This window comes from Musca autumnalis, unplaced genomic scaffold (genome assembly GCF_047663935.1).
Source record: "Musca autumnalis isolate F117 unplaced genomic scaffold, ASM4766393v1 scaffold_4, whole genome shotgun sequence".
NCBI lineage: Eukaryota > Metazoa > Arthropoda > Insecta > Diptera > Muscidae > Musca > Musca autumnalis.
Genome location: NW_027411977.1, coordinates 133,207,351 through 133,219,641, shown reverse-complemented (window position 1 = coordinate 133,219,641; position 12,291 = coordinate 133,207,351). Strand labels below are relative to the sequence as shown.

The window sequence follows — 12,291 nt, the reverse complement described above, 5'->3', positions numbered from 1 at the left end:
TTCATATAGCCCCCATAGAATGGTATCACCCGATTTTCGGTATTTTGAAGGTTTTAGCATCATTATCACACCGAAATAGCGGAGATTCAGCATTTGTCTTCGTTTGGAGTATAAAACAATTCACATGAAGTGTGTTGGTATAGGTCCCCGACTTTATATATCCCCCTTAGAACGGTACCTCTCGATTTTCTGAATTTTGAAGATTTTAACTTCAATATCAAACCGAAATGGCTGAAATTTGGTATTTAGTCGTCGTTGGAGGTAGACAACTGTTTACCTGAAATTTGTAGGTATAAACCCCATAGAACGGTACCTACCGATTTTCTGTATTTCAACCATCAAATGCCTTAAGATTAGATCGAAATGGATGAAATTTAATATTTAGTCTTCGTTTCCTCCAGAAATTTCTTGGCACAGGTCGACCTTTTAATATTCTAGTCTTTGCTAGGGGAAAGTTCATCCATTGCCAAAAATTACACAGTATACGTCCACGTGTTGGTATAGCCTTCATATACCACGCGATTTGGTCCATGTTTTGGAAAGAACATTTTTTTCTGAAGCTGATGTAGCTTCAAGTTTAAAAGTCTCAATGGATAGAAACCTCCATGCAGCAAAATACCAAGATAAAGTGCTTTTCATCAGTTAAAATATTTTTTTCTCCAAGGAATAAACCTTAAAGTGGAGAAAGAGCTTAGTACTTGCATAAACGAAATGAAACTAATTGTTTCCATTTACTTGAATACAGATCGCGGTGGAGGGTGTAACAAATTCGGCCCGGCTGACCTTCTTACTTGTTTAAGACTAGTTTTCTAATATTGAATTAAATAACCCATGATATAGACATTTTGGTGAATGTCGGTTTTTGAATGGAATTTCCAAGTAAATGTTTACATTCCACACTCTTCAGCATTCATAAGCATTTACCAAAACATGAAGCTTAACCATGTATACCGAAAAAAAAAAATCGTTAGAGAAAAGTGAAAAAAAAATATGAACAAATCGGAATTTCACTGTGGCAAATTGTTTGAATGGCAAATTAGATATGAGGAATGACATTAAATAGAAAAGAAAACATCAAACACGTACTCCTCCAAAATAAGTTCGCTTATGCAACATTGTGGGCAAATTTTTTATTAGAGAGGAACATAAAGGTAAAACTTTTCTATACGGAACGTCTCTATATCGAATAATTCTCTATTAAGAACCTACGTATAAAACATAAATGCCTATTCCCACAAGTAATTATATCTTTATAACGAGTAAAAAATTGAGCTAAGGAATTATTATGTTATAGAAAAAACGTAATAATTAGTTTAATTTTTTATCCAAGGTATCAAAATTTTGTTATTAATATTAGCTTTCTTTAAACTCAGCATTTTTTCCAAAAAAAAAAAAAACTTATTACATTTGGTAAATATTTACATAAATATAGGAGATAATTAACCACAAGCCACCACCACCCACCTCCCTATTGTTTTTAAATAGCCTTGTCCTGATGTACCAAAAATAATCTCTGCCCAGTATAGGATATACTGTGACTGTGACCAACATGTGAATCGAATCAAAAAGTTTTGCCACGAATCACACAAAGCTGCTGCTGCTGGTAATTTCATTTGTATGAGAGACACGTGCTACAATTCAATCTAAATGCCTTTACATCAAACGAACCTCAATGTGTGCTGCTGCTTCACAGTATTTAAAGGAAGCAATGTAACGAATTTTCCATGATGGGGGGAAATATTAATGATTCTCTATGAAATTTTCTTAATACATGATTTAAGTGTTATTATGTGTAGATGTGTGAACATTACAATTGAATATCGTCAAGTACGTGGCTGAGAACATGCTTAATAGGCATTCAAAATAAAAGTAAGAAAATAAGCATTTGGATTCATTTGCTAGAATTACACGGAAAATATAAGACCTTTATTATCCACTTTGGAAAAGTACAGTGGAACTAAATAAGCGTCACAAAAACACCTCTGTCATGAAACTGGCTATGAGGTGCGTTATACATACATATGTTCCCACAAACATCCCCGAAGTGACAAGGGAGATTCCTTTCATATCAATGGGTGCAGCACCCCGATTCAGATTAGCTTAATGATATGGAAGCTACTCTTTATAGCCGAGTCCGAACGGCGCACAGTGTTTCAGAATCGTTTTTTCTTGATCAAAAGTATGTAACTTTTTAACGGATATAGATTCTCCAGAAATTTGCAAAATTTCGTTTTTTCCAAAATTTGGAAACATATTTGTCTTTGGGAGCCACGCCCACACCTTTCTATATTCTGAACTATTTTTTTTTTTTTGTTTCCTTGGCTCAATGTGATTACTATAGGAGAGATCTTCATGATCTGGTGAGAGAGGAGTCCAAAGGTATAAGCGAGAACATCTAGATCAAGGAGCCAATCAGACGCTGATGTAGTTTCGAAGGCAGTACAAAGATAAAATGTGAACTCCGTACTACCGCTTCTGACAATAAATTGGGGGTTTGGCCAGTAAATTCGATTTCTGAACCACTGTGCGGCGTGCTTTACGACACCACTTGTAGAAAAGTTTTATATAGCTGAAAAATGTCGCCAATATTACGAAGAAAGAGAGAAAGGTATAAGCGAGAACATCTACATGGTCAATGAGCCTATCAAACACTGATGCAGCTGCGAAGACAGTACAAAGGTACAGTGTGAATTCCGTAATCGGAGACCACCCCCTACCGCTTCTCAAATCCCCAAGTATCTCAGAGAATTTCCCGGGATATTATCAAATCTGCAGCCGATCGCAATTGACCGGCAGGTAAATACTCGAAATCAGAACAAATTTCCAAGCAGAGGTGACGGGACTAGCTTCTGAGTGTGATTTCATAATCTCTGAACGCCGTACTTATCTGAACCATGGGAAAGTTGATTTGGAAGGGTTCAGAGTTTTTACCAATAACCGCTTCAGAGAGCTGTCCATTCCCGCAGATCCGTGATAAGATAAAACACAAACAGGAACAAGATTAAAAAATTTAGGCAACTGTTAAATATATCTCGAATACGATAAAGAAGTATGATAGAACAGCTGTTCCTTTCAAGGGCGTGACATTGAAAGAGTATTTAACAAGTGTCCTTAATTTATCTTAAGCCACACATATTGCACCAGAAGCCTTGAAAATTGGCAGGTTAGTAGCGCTACTGAAGAATGCTAGCAAATCGTAAAGACCGATCCCCCACATGTCGCACAGTAGCAAGTATTCTAGAGGCAACCATACTAAGATGTTGGAGAATAAAGAGACAACTTCCCTCCAGCCGAGTTTGCAACGTCGGATAAACAACTGTGTGTGCTCGTTTGTAAAATTTATATATAAGAAGGTTTAACCTAGAACCTCCATACGGCATATAGATCGTAATGTATGTGAATGATTTTACGATCTTGGCGTCGGATATGATCCTCGATAACTAGACAGCGAAATCGTATGCAAATGCATATATGGTTAGGATGGTCGTAGAGAAAATCTGATTAGACAATACACGTTTTATTACAAAATAATTAATCAGAAATTTTTGCATATTTTGCATATCGTGCCTATTTTGACATATTTTTAGATATATGCATAAAATGAGCAAATGCAAAAATATATTCAAGGTCTAAATATCCCACCGAAATGACTGGAATTTGGAAATAGGTCTTCGTTAGTAGCCTCAAAATCCCACCGAAATGACTGAAAATTGGTATTTAGTCTTCGTTGGGGGTATAAAACATTCCACCTGAAATTTGTCGGCACAGGTCCACGTCTTCATATAGCCCCCATAGAATGGTACCTCCCGATTTTCGGTATTTTGAAGGTTGTGCCCTCAATATTCATCCGAAATGGCTGAAATTTGGTATAAAGTCTTCCTTGGGAGCAAAAAACTTTCCACCTAAAATATGTCGGTTTAGGATCAGGCCATAATATAGCCCCCATAGAACGAAACCTCCCGATCGGTATTTTGAAGGTTGTGCCCACAATATTCATCCGAAATGGCTGAAATTTGGTATTAAGTCTTCCTTGGGAGCAAAAAACTTTCCACCTAAAATATCTCGCTTTAGGTTCAGGCCTTCATATAGCCCCCATAGAACGATACCTCCCGATTTTCGGTATTTTGAAGGTTGTGGCTATGGTTATACATTTCTCTATTTTATTGATTTGTCTAAAGAGAATTTTAAACAGAAAAATTGTACAAACAAACATTTTTGTACCTATTATTGAAATATTTGTTGCATATGTTGCCAAAAATATGCCCAGTCCCAAAATTTGACATAAATCGGACCAAAAATAGGGGTTGCATAAAATTCCGCTGTCTATCGATAACATATGTGACAGGCTAAATGTTTACACAGCTGACTTTGTACAGTTCTTCCATCTGAGGAGTATGAAAATATTCCCCCGATATATCCACTGGCAGTGTGAAATGAGGCTCCCAATCCAATCCAATTTTCACAATTTTTTGGAAATAGTTTTTAGCCACAACAATGAACTGGCAATTAACTTTTTTTCAATTATCTGTTGCCATGATTTGGTTTCATTTCAATATTTCACCTTATCTCCTTTTTCAAATTTAATGTTCTGCACTAACTTCCTGAGCATTTTCATTTCCCAAAATGCCACCATAAATTCAAAATTAAAGTTAAACAATTTTCAAATGGTTTACAGCCAGTTGCATTTTTCAAAATTGGCAATAAATTTTGATGGTAGCCATCAAATGCCAAACCCTGCGAATTCTTCAAATTGGAATAATGATGTGAAATAGCTGCGGGAGTGATGCTGTAATTGTTGAACTGGCTAGAACTTCAGCACTCCATGTGATGATGGCGCAGACTTATTTGCGCTCAATTAAACACAAATTTGCCAACGATTATATTGCATCACACAATACACTGACATAACTTTGCCATCACACTGTTGTAAATAACGAAGGTAACGAACGACGAACGTTGCTAATGCAACCTCCAATCCAATTGAAAGCAAATACAACGAAACAATGGATCGATAACAAGACCAATGGATAGACAACAGACAACCCGGCCGACATGAAGTACGGAATAAATTTTCTGTGTCAATTACACAGATATGCATGCGTACCTTTGAAAATATGTAGTTGGGGGGTTCACATCATTGGTTGGTTCCATTGCAACAGACAGCGACTTTTCCAATTGTGTTTGCACAACAACAACAATAATATAGGGAGGCTTATACCACCGCCAACAACTAATGAAGCGGAGTTATTTCAAAGGAATTTTTGTGAAAAAATTGTTAAATTATTTTGCAAAATTCACAAAGTGTTCAGTTAATTATTTATGCAGCCACTCAATCAAAGATGTAATTGTGTATTACATTGTATTGTACTTCACAAGAAACAAAAAAACAAATTATGTTAATTTCTAACAAATGTCTATAACTTTATGGTCTAAGGAAATAATTATCAACCGAAAATCAAACACGGGAATGTTTGTGAGATCACTTGTAAACATATGTATGTAGGTAGATATAGATATATTAATATACCTAATCTTAAAAATAATCCTTTACCTTAAAATAAAATTAATCACATCAAATTGATCAAGTTTGTGAAGGTTTTTACTATAACGTTGCAATTTGGAAAAACAAATTAAAACCACTCTTTCAAAGCTATCACTTTTTCCTCTGCTGATTTTTCTTCCAACCTTCATTTCTGCGACAAACTGCATTTTGCAAATATTTCAACAAATCAAATGTGTTTTTAATGATTTCCGAAGAGATGATCAACATTAGTTACCATTTATGGTGGCAGCAAAAAAAAAATAAAAGAAAATTCAGAGAATGCTGATTTCAAACCTGACAATAAAAATAAATTTTACAATGGCTTTTTCGTCGTCTTCTTTTCTTAGATTAACATGAGTTTTCACTTTGCAATTCCATTAATTGCGTATGTCTGTATGTCTGTAAACATATTTTATATAAAAATTTCTTTTTTCTCTATTATGGCAATATTTTTGTATACTTACTTCTTTCCTCAGGTGATGGACAACGAAATGATTGATGACTTTTGTGTAGCACATTGACACTTATGCTGCTATAACCTAGCCAGACAATTGGTAAGAAAAGTACATATCGCTCATTTACTCAAAAGGTGACACATGTCAAAAAATACAGTTTCGAGCAAAACACGTTTTAAGTTGGTGATTGAAATTTGACTTCACAATTTAAACATATTATAACACAATAAATAAAATAACTACTTGGACCATATTTTGCAAACAGCTAGCCAAATATCAGTGCTAAATTTCTGTGCAATATCGAGTATGATTTGAAGAGTTTTAGTGCTTCATATGACCAAAAAACTATTTTGTTGAATTACGCCAAACACGTAGTAATTGATCTGTTACTCGGTGAGTTTTAGAGATATCAATATAAAAATTTGACACAAGATAAAATAGAAGTCGTAGAAACAATAGAAATTGCTAACTCAGATAATGCGTTTTTTGAGTTATGTCGCTCTTTGAGTAAATGAGCGATATGTTTATACCCTCAGCCTTTAGGCTAAAGATGGTATATACACTTTGATACGACCAAATATGTGCCTCATCGAACTATGTAATGGGTTTAAACCCCAAGTATGTTTGGGCGAAATCTTTTTTATAGATATTGGAGTCGATTGAGCAATGTCCGTCTGTCTGGCTGGTGCACACAATAACTCTCAAACGAAGCAACCGATCGGGTCTAAATTATGACATTCGTAATATTTTATCAAAACTTAGTTTTAGTTCGAAGAAGGACCATATCGGTGCACTCTTTCCAGAACATCCCCATCAGAAGTTAAAAATTTTTACTATTAAATTGGGAAGGGAGTAACCGAATTGACCATAACTATGCAAAATTCGGGAAAAAATACAATTTAAGAGAAGAGATCTTAGATCGTTTTGATTTTTTTGCACCACACTTTACGACGGTACAATTTCCTCGGGGGCAAGAACATACTTCCTGAGATAATGTCCTAAAAACTCCAAGAAACCCTAACAGCTACAAGGCAAATCCGCACGATAACTCCAGGTGGAAGTTGCTGATTGGTCAAAACTTTGCACATTGTATTATTTCATCTAGTCATCAGGTTGGAATATGGACTATATCGGTCCCGTCCTTCGGGTACCTCTCACACAAATTTTGGGAAAAGTGCAGGGATATTTTTAATTTTTTTCCAAAAAGTTTTTCTTGCCGGCGCAATTTTTTTTTTTTTTTGGTGCAAATGTCAAACTTCTTGAGATAATGACCCAAAATCTCCAAAAAAGCCTGCTAGTACCAACTAAATTGGGTAGTACGTAAGATAACCTCGAAGGAAGAAATTAATTTGGTCCAAATGTTGTACATCGTATTATTTCTTACAGCCTGTTATTTTCGAATATTGTCTACATCAAACCACTCTTTCGGGTACCTCCCATACAAGTTTGCAGTTTAAGGACTCCTCTGTGATCGTTGTCATGTTTTGTATGCACCCCAATGCGGGCAAATCCATACTTCCTGAGATAATGACCCAAAAACTAAAAAAAGCTTTAGACTTCAAAAGGCTGAGGGTATATCTATAGGCGTCAGAAGTCTTGTATTTGCTTCTTTTCTTTAGGTTCGAGACTGAGGGTATATCTCTATCGCCACAGCTGACTGACATTTGTTACTTGGTTTTTTATGATTTGCACATTGATCACGTTTTGAAGCTTGCCGAATAGGATTTATGACAGTAAAACGTGTAGCTGTCGAGGTAGAGATATGCCCAATGTTAGTTCGCTATTGGAAAGCAATAACCATCTAGTGCTAGGGAACTTCAATGTTCATCATCAGCCCTGTCATTCCATCCTAGGCAATGGCCAGAAGGGTACCGCGCTGGGCGAGCAAAAATTAATAACTCCGCATTTTCCACAGTGAACGAGGGTGCTCCCACAAGGATAAGAGGTGATTGCAACAGCTCCCCAGACATCACCATTGCGATGTGTCCTGGCAAACCGTCATTTTACTTGCCTCAGACCACTTTCATATCATAGTCTCCGTTAATAGACCACCCACCTTCATAACCTCTAACCGCCGTATTTTTCTGATGGCAAATGTTCCGCTGCAAAGTGCTGTCCATTCTCTCAGATCCTCGGTTAGCTCTGAGAGTTCTCCGGAACATAATCACAGCTGCAGCCGCTCGCAACACATCTGCTGGACGAATACCCGAAATTTGACCAAATTTACCAGCAGAGGCGGCGGGACTAGCAAATAAGCGTGATGAGCTTCGGCATACCGGCAGATCCAAGAGCAAGTTAACAGTCTATTAGGCGACTAAAAGCACAAAAAGTGACAGTACAGGATTAAGTAAATTGTGAGGAACGGGAAAGACGGATGATGGAAATGCTGTTACTTTCAACATACTTTACCAGAAGACTGGAAAATTTACAGGGTTGTCCCGCTACTACAGACTTTCGATGCCAAGCTGTTCGAGCACATATAGATGACTTCCTCCAGTCATGGTTGCAACGTTGGATAATGAACTATATTTATGGATCCCAATCGTTTGTGAAAATCAGAAATAAAAATCTGAGACCCGTTGGGTGAACTACATGTTTCACGTGGTGGTGTTTTATCTCGGGAACTGTTTAACCTCTACCTTTCTAAAATCCTACACCCTCTCGGTCGTATAATATGTGATAGGTTAAATGTCTATATAGGTGACTTAGTGTAGTTTTTTCATCTGACAAATATTAAAATATCCCCCCGCTCAATCCACAGCCACACTGTTCACAATATGAACGGCGGAAATAAGGCCCCCACCCCCTGAACATATTTATGTTACACCAAAACATATTGGCTGTAACATAAAGTCGTCCGCAAAAGCCACATCTATTTGCTACAGGATCACATGTATGCTGTCAAAGAAACCTTGTTAACGTTTTACAATGCAATAAGCCAGTCTGTAGTAAGTCATACGGTGCCCGTGTGGTATGCAAATGTTATGCAATGGAAGAATATTTATATCCAATGGAAGAATATTTAAAGCTGCCGGAATGCCACCCTGAAGACTGCAAAAGGGTGTCCCCTCATGACACCAGTGGACCATATTCACCAGGAGACGAAGATTTTACCGATGCATCAGCACAACAAGATGTTGTCGATGCACTACCTATTTGGATGATACCGCCGTAAGCATCCCTGCCACAATTTAGTTGACAGACTTCCCCTGGCACGTCAGTAAAAGATCTTCATGATCTTAAGGGAGAAGTCCAAAGGCAAACGCGAGAACATCTAGATCAGGTAGCCATCAATAGCATTCAAACTGATACAGTTGCGCAGGCAGTACATAGGTACAGTATGAATGCCGAAGACCCATCCAGGTCTGCAGAAGAACATCAGCGGCCAAGGCAAACGCTAACTCGCCGAATCGATGGCACGGTACCCATGCCCTGCAAGTGGATTGGAACCACAGGTCACGCTGCATTGGTTTAAATGCCCAGCTAATCCCTCTCATCTGATTTTTTTATGTACGCAGATGTACCAGAACCAGATAACTGAAAAACATATACGACGAACATACTTGCATTGCTACAGCAATAACCAGCTAAATGACAAGCGTTGTAGTTCGATTGCCAGATATAATTGCCCGCAAGCTCTAACAAATTCCACGGTTATCAACTAAAATCGCTGGTGGGTACTATAACTATTGAAAAGACTTACATTGGTTCGAAGGTTCAAAGTTGGACTATATCGAACAACTACTTCTGGCACCTCCCTCCCAAAAGGTCAACATCGCTTAAGTGCAGTTTAAGGGCTGTTTGAGGACCGTTTCGAAAATTTTTCCGTTTCTGATTACAACGATATTTGTTGCGGGCACGATAACTACCGAATTATGTGACACCTTCATTTAAATCTAGTTCCAAATTGGACTCTGCCGTGTCCATTCCTTCTGGTAGATCCCCCTTACAAATATGAAATATTCCGTTTGTAACGAAATATTCGTTAGACACCCTATAACGAATATATTCTTGATCAGCATAAAGTTCTTAGTCGATATAACCATATCCGTCATTCTGCCCCTCCGTCCGTCTGTTGAAATCATGATACAGCACGCATAAGATAGAGCTTTATAATTTTGTACCTTTAGAATTTCGGCACTTTGAAGGTTTAAGCAACATTATCTAACCTAACCATGGATAAAATTTGGTATTTAGTCTTCTGTGAGGATATAGCCCCCATAGAACAGAACCTTCAGATTTTCGATATTATCACATCAAAATGACTGAAATTTGGAATTTGGCCTTCTTTGGGTGCTACAAAATTTTTAGTATAGCTTCACGTTTTGATATAGTCCCCATAGAGCGGTACCTCCCTATTTTTGGCATTTTGAAGGTTTTAGATTCATTACCCCACCAAAATTACTGCAATTTGGTATTTGGCCTTCTTTGGGTGCTACAAAAATTTACCCCCAGAAACTGGTTAGAATAGGTCCACATTTTTATATAGCCCCTATAGGACAATACCTTCCGAATTTCGGCATTTTGAAGGTTTTAGCAACTTTATCTTACCTACATGGATGAAATTTGGGTGCCACCGTGGTGCAATGGTATGCACACCCGCCTTGCACGCAGAAGGTCGTGTGTTCGATTCCCCGACCAAGCAACATCATAATTTTCAACGGTGGCAAAATACCCCTCAGTAATGTTGGCGACATTTCCTGAGTATTTCAGCCATGTAAAACTTCTCTATAAAGTGGTGTCGTAAGACACGCCGTTCGGACTCGGCGATAAACAGTAGGTCCCATATTATTGAGCTAATATGAATCGGGGTGCACTCATTGATATGAGAGAAGTCTCACCTGTCCCGTCTGGGATGTTTGCGGAACAATTATTTATTATATGGATGAAATTTGGTATTAAGTCTTCTTTGATGATAGAACTTTTCCCCAGAAGTTTGTCAGTACAGTTCCGCGTTTTGATATAGCCCCCATAGAACGGAACTTCCAGATTTCGGCATTTCGAAGCTTTAGCCACATTAACTTACAGAAATGGCTGAAATTTGGTGTTTTGTCTTCTTTGGGGGCAACAAAACTTTCCCTCAGAAATTTTTCAGAATAGATTTACGTTATGATACAGACGTTATAATAGAGAATTATCAGTACAGGTCCGCGTTTTTTGTTTTTCGGTATTTTGATTTAACCACATAACCTTACTTTTGAGGCTACAATTTTTTCTCCCAGAAATTTGACCGTGTAAGTCCAGGTTTTGATGTAGCCCTCCCACATTATAGCATTTTTATGGTTTTAGCCACATTATCTTACCGAAATAACTGAAATTTGGGTATCTTTAGGCACGGTACTCTTGAACCAAATTTAAATGGTAGGTGATTTTGCGGATTCAGGAACTACAATGTTCATAGATGAAAAAAAAAAATTGCCAGAGCACTTTTTAAGGGTTTTTTTTAGGTTTTCACGATTTTGCTTGGAGACCGCATGTCCTATGTGACTAAAGATAATGTTGTAGATATGAACATTCTCTACAAGACTGTCTTTTATGATATCTTGTCCTAATTTGAACTTCTATGTCTCAATAACGGTAAAACTACGAAGATATCATAAAAGTCAAAAAGTAGAGAATTTTCATATCCACAACATCGGTAAGACTTGCGGTTTCGAAGCAGAATCGTGAAAACCTAAAAACGCCAACTTGAATCGCGATTTACTTAAAAAGCGCTGCAGCGATTTTTATTTTAATTTTTCTTATCTATGAATATTGTTGTTTCACAATCCGCAAAAACTTCCCAATTGTAAACACCTGCCATTTAAATTTGGTTCAAGAGCACCGTATAGGGCTACATTGTGGCCCTTAAATTTATGTCAACCTGTGGTAGCTCCCATAGGATGTACCTCACGATTTTCGTTATTTTCAAAGTTTTAGCCGAGCTATCCAACAGAAATGGGTAAAATTCGTATATAGTCTTCGTTGGGAATATACAATATACTAGATAACCAGTTACAGTACACATCATTTAAATGAAATATCGGTCTTGTATTTTAAATAAATCTTATTGCGAGTGTCGAAAACCCCCAGAATTCATACTCCATTTTTGTAGTTGCATATATTGTCTGAGGTACTTTGAAGGTTTTAGACATACTTCTAATCTATTGATTAGTTTCCTTATCCAAAATTTCCTTAAAATAGCGGCATTATTATAATTCGTTTTAGCCATTGCGATGCTATTGCAATTGGTAAAAAATACTGATTTTGTTGAAGAATCTATAAAGCCAGCCGAAATTTAGTCCATTTCTACCG

The 12,291-nt window shown here is 37.2% G+C and overlaps 1 protein-coding gene and 1 long non-coding RNA gene across 2 annotated transcripts in view; both read right to left on the bottom strand.

Moving 5' to 3' along the window:
- LOC141402516 (capon-like protein) overlaps positions 1–12,291 on the bottom strand; it is a 562,845-nt gene that overhangs the window by 350,169 nt on the left and 200,385 nt on the right.
- The window catches only part of LOC141402521 (uncharacterized), a 61,973-nt gene that overhangs the window by 48,687 nt on the left and 995 nt on the right, over positions 1–12,291 (bottom strand). The window lies entirely within an intron of this gene.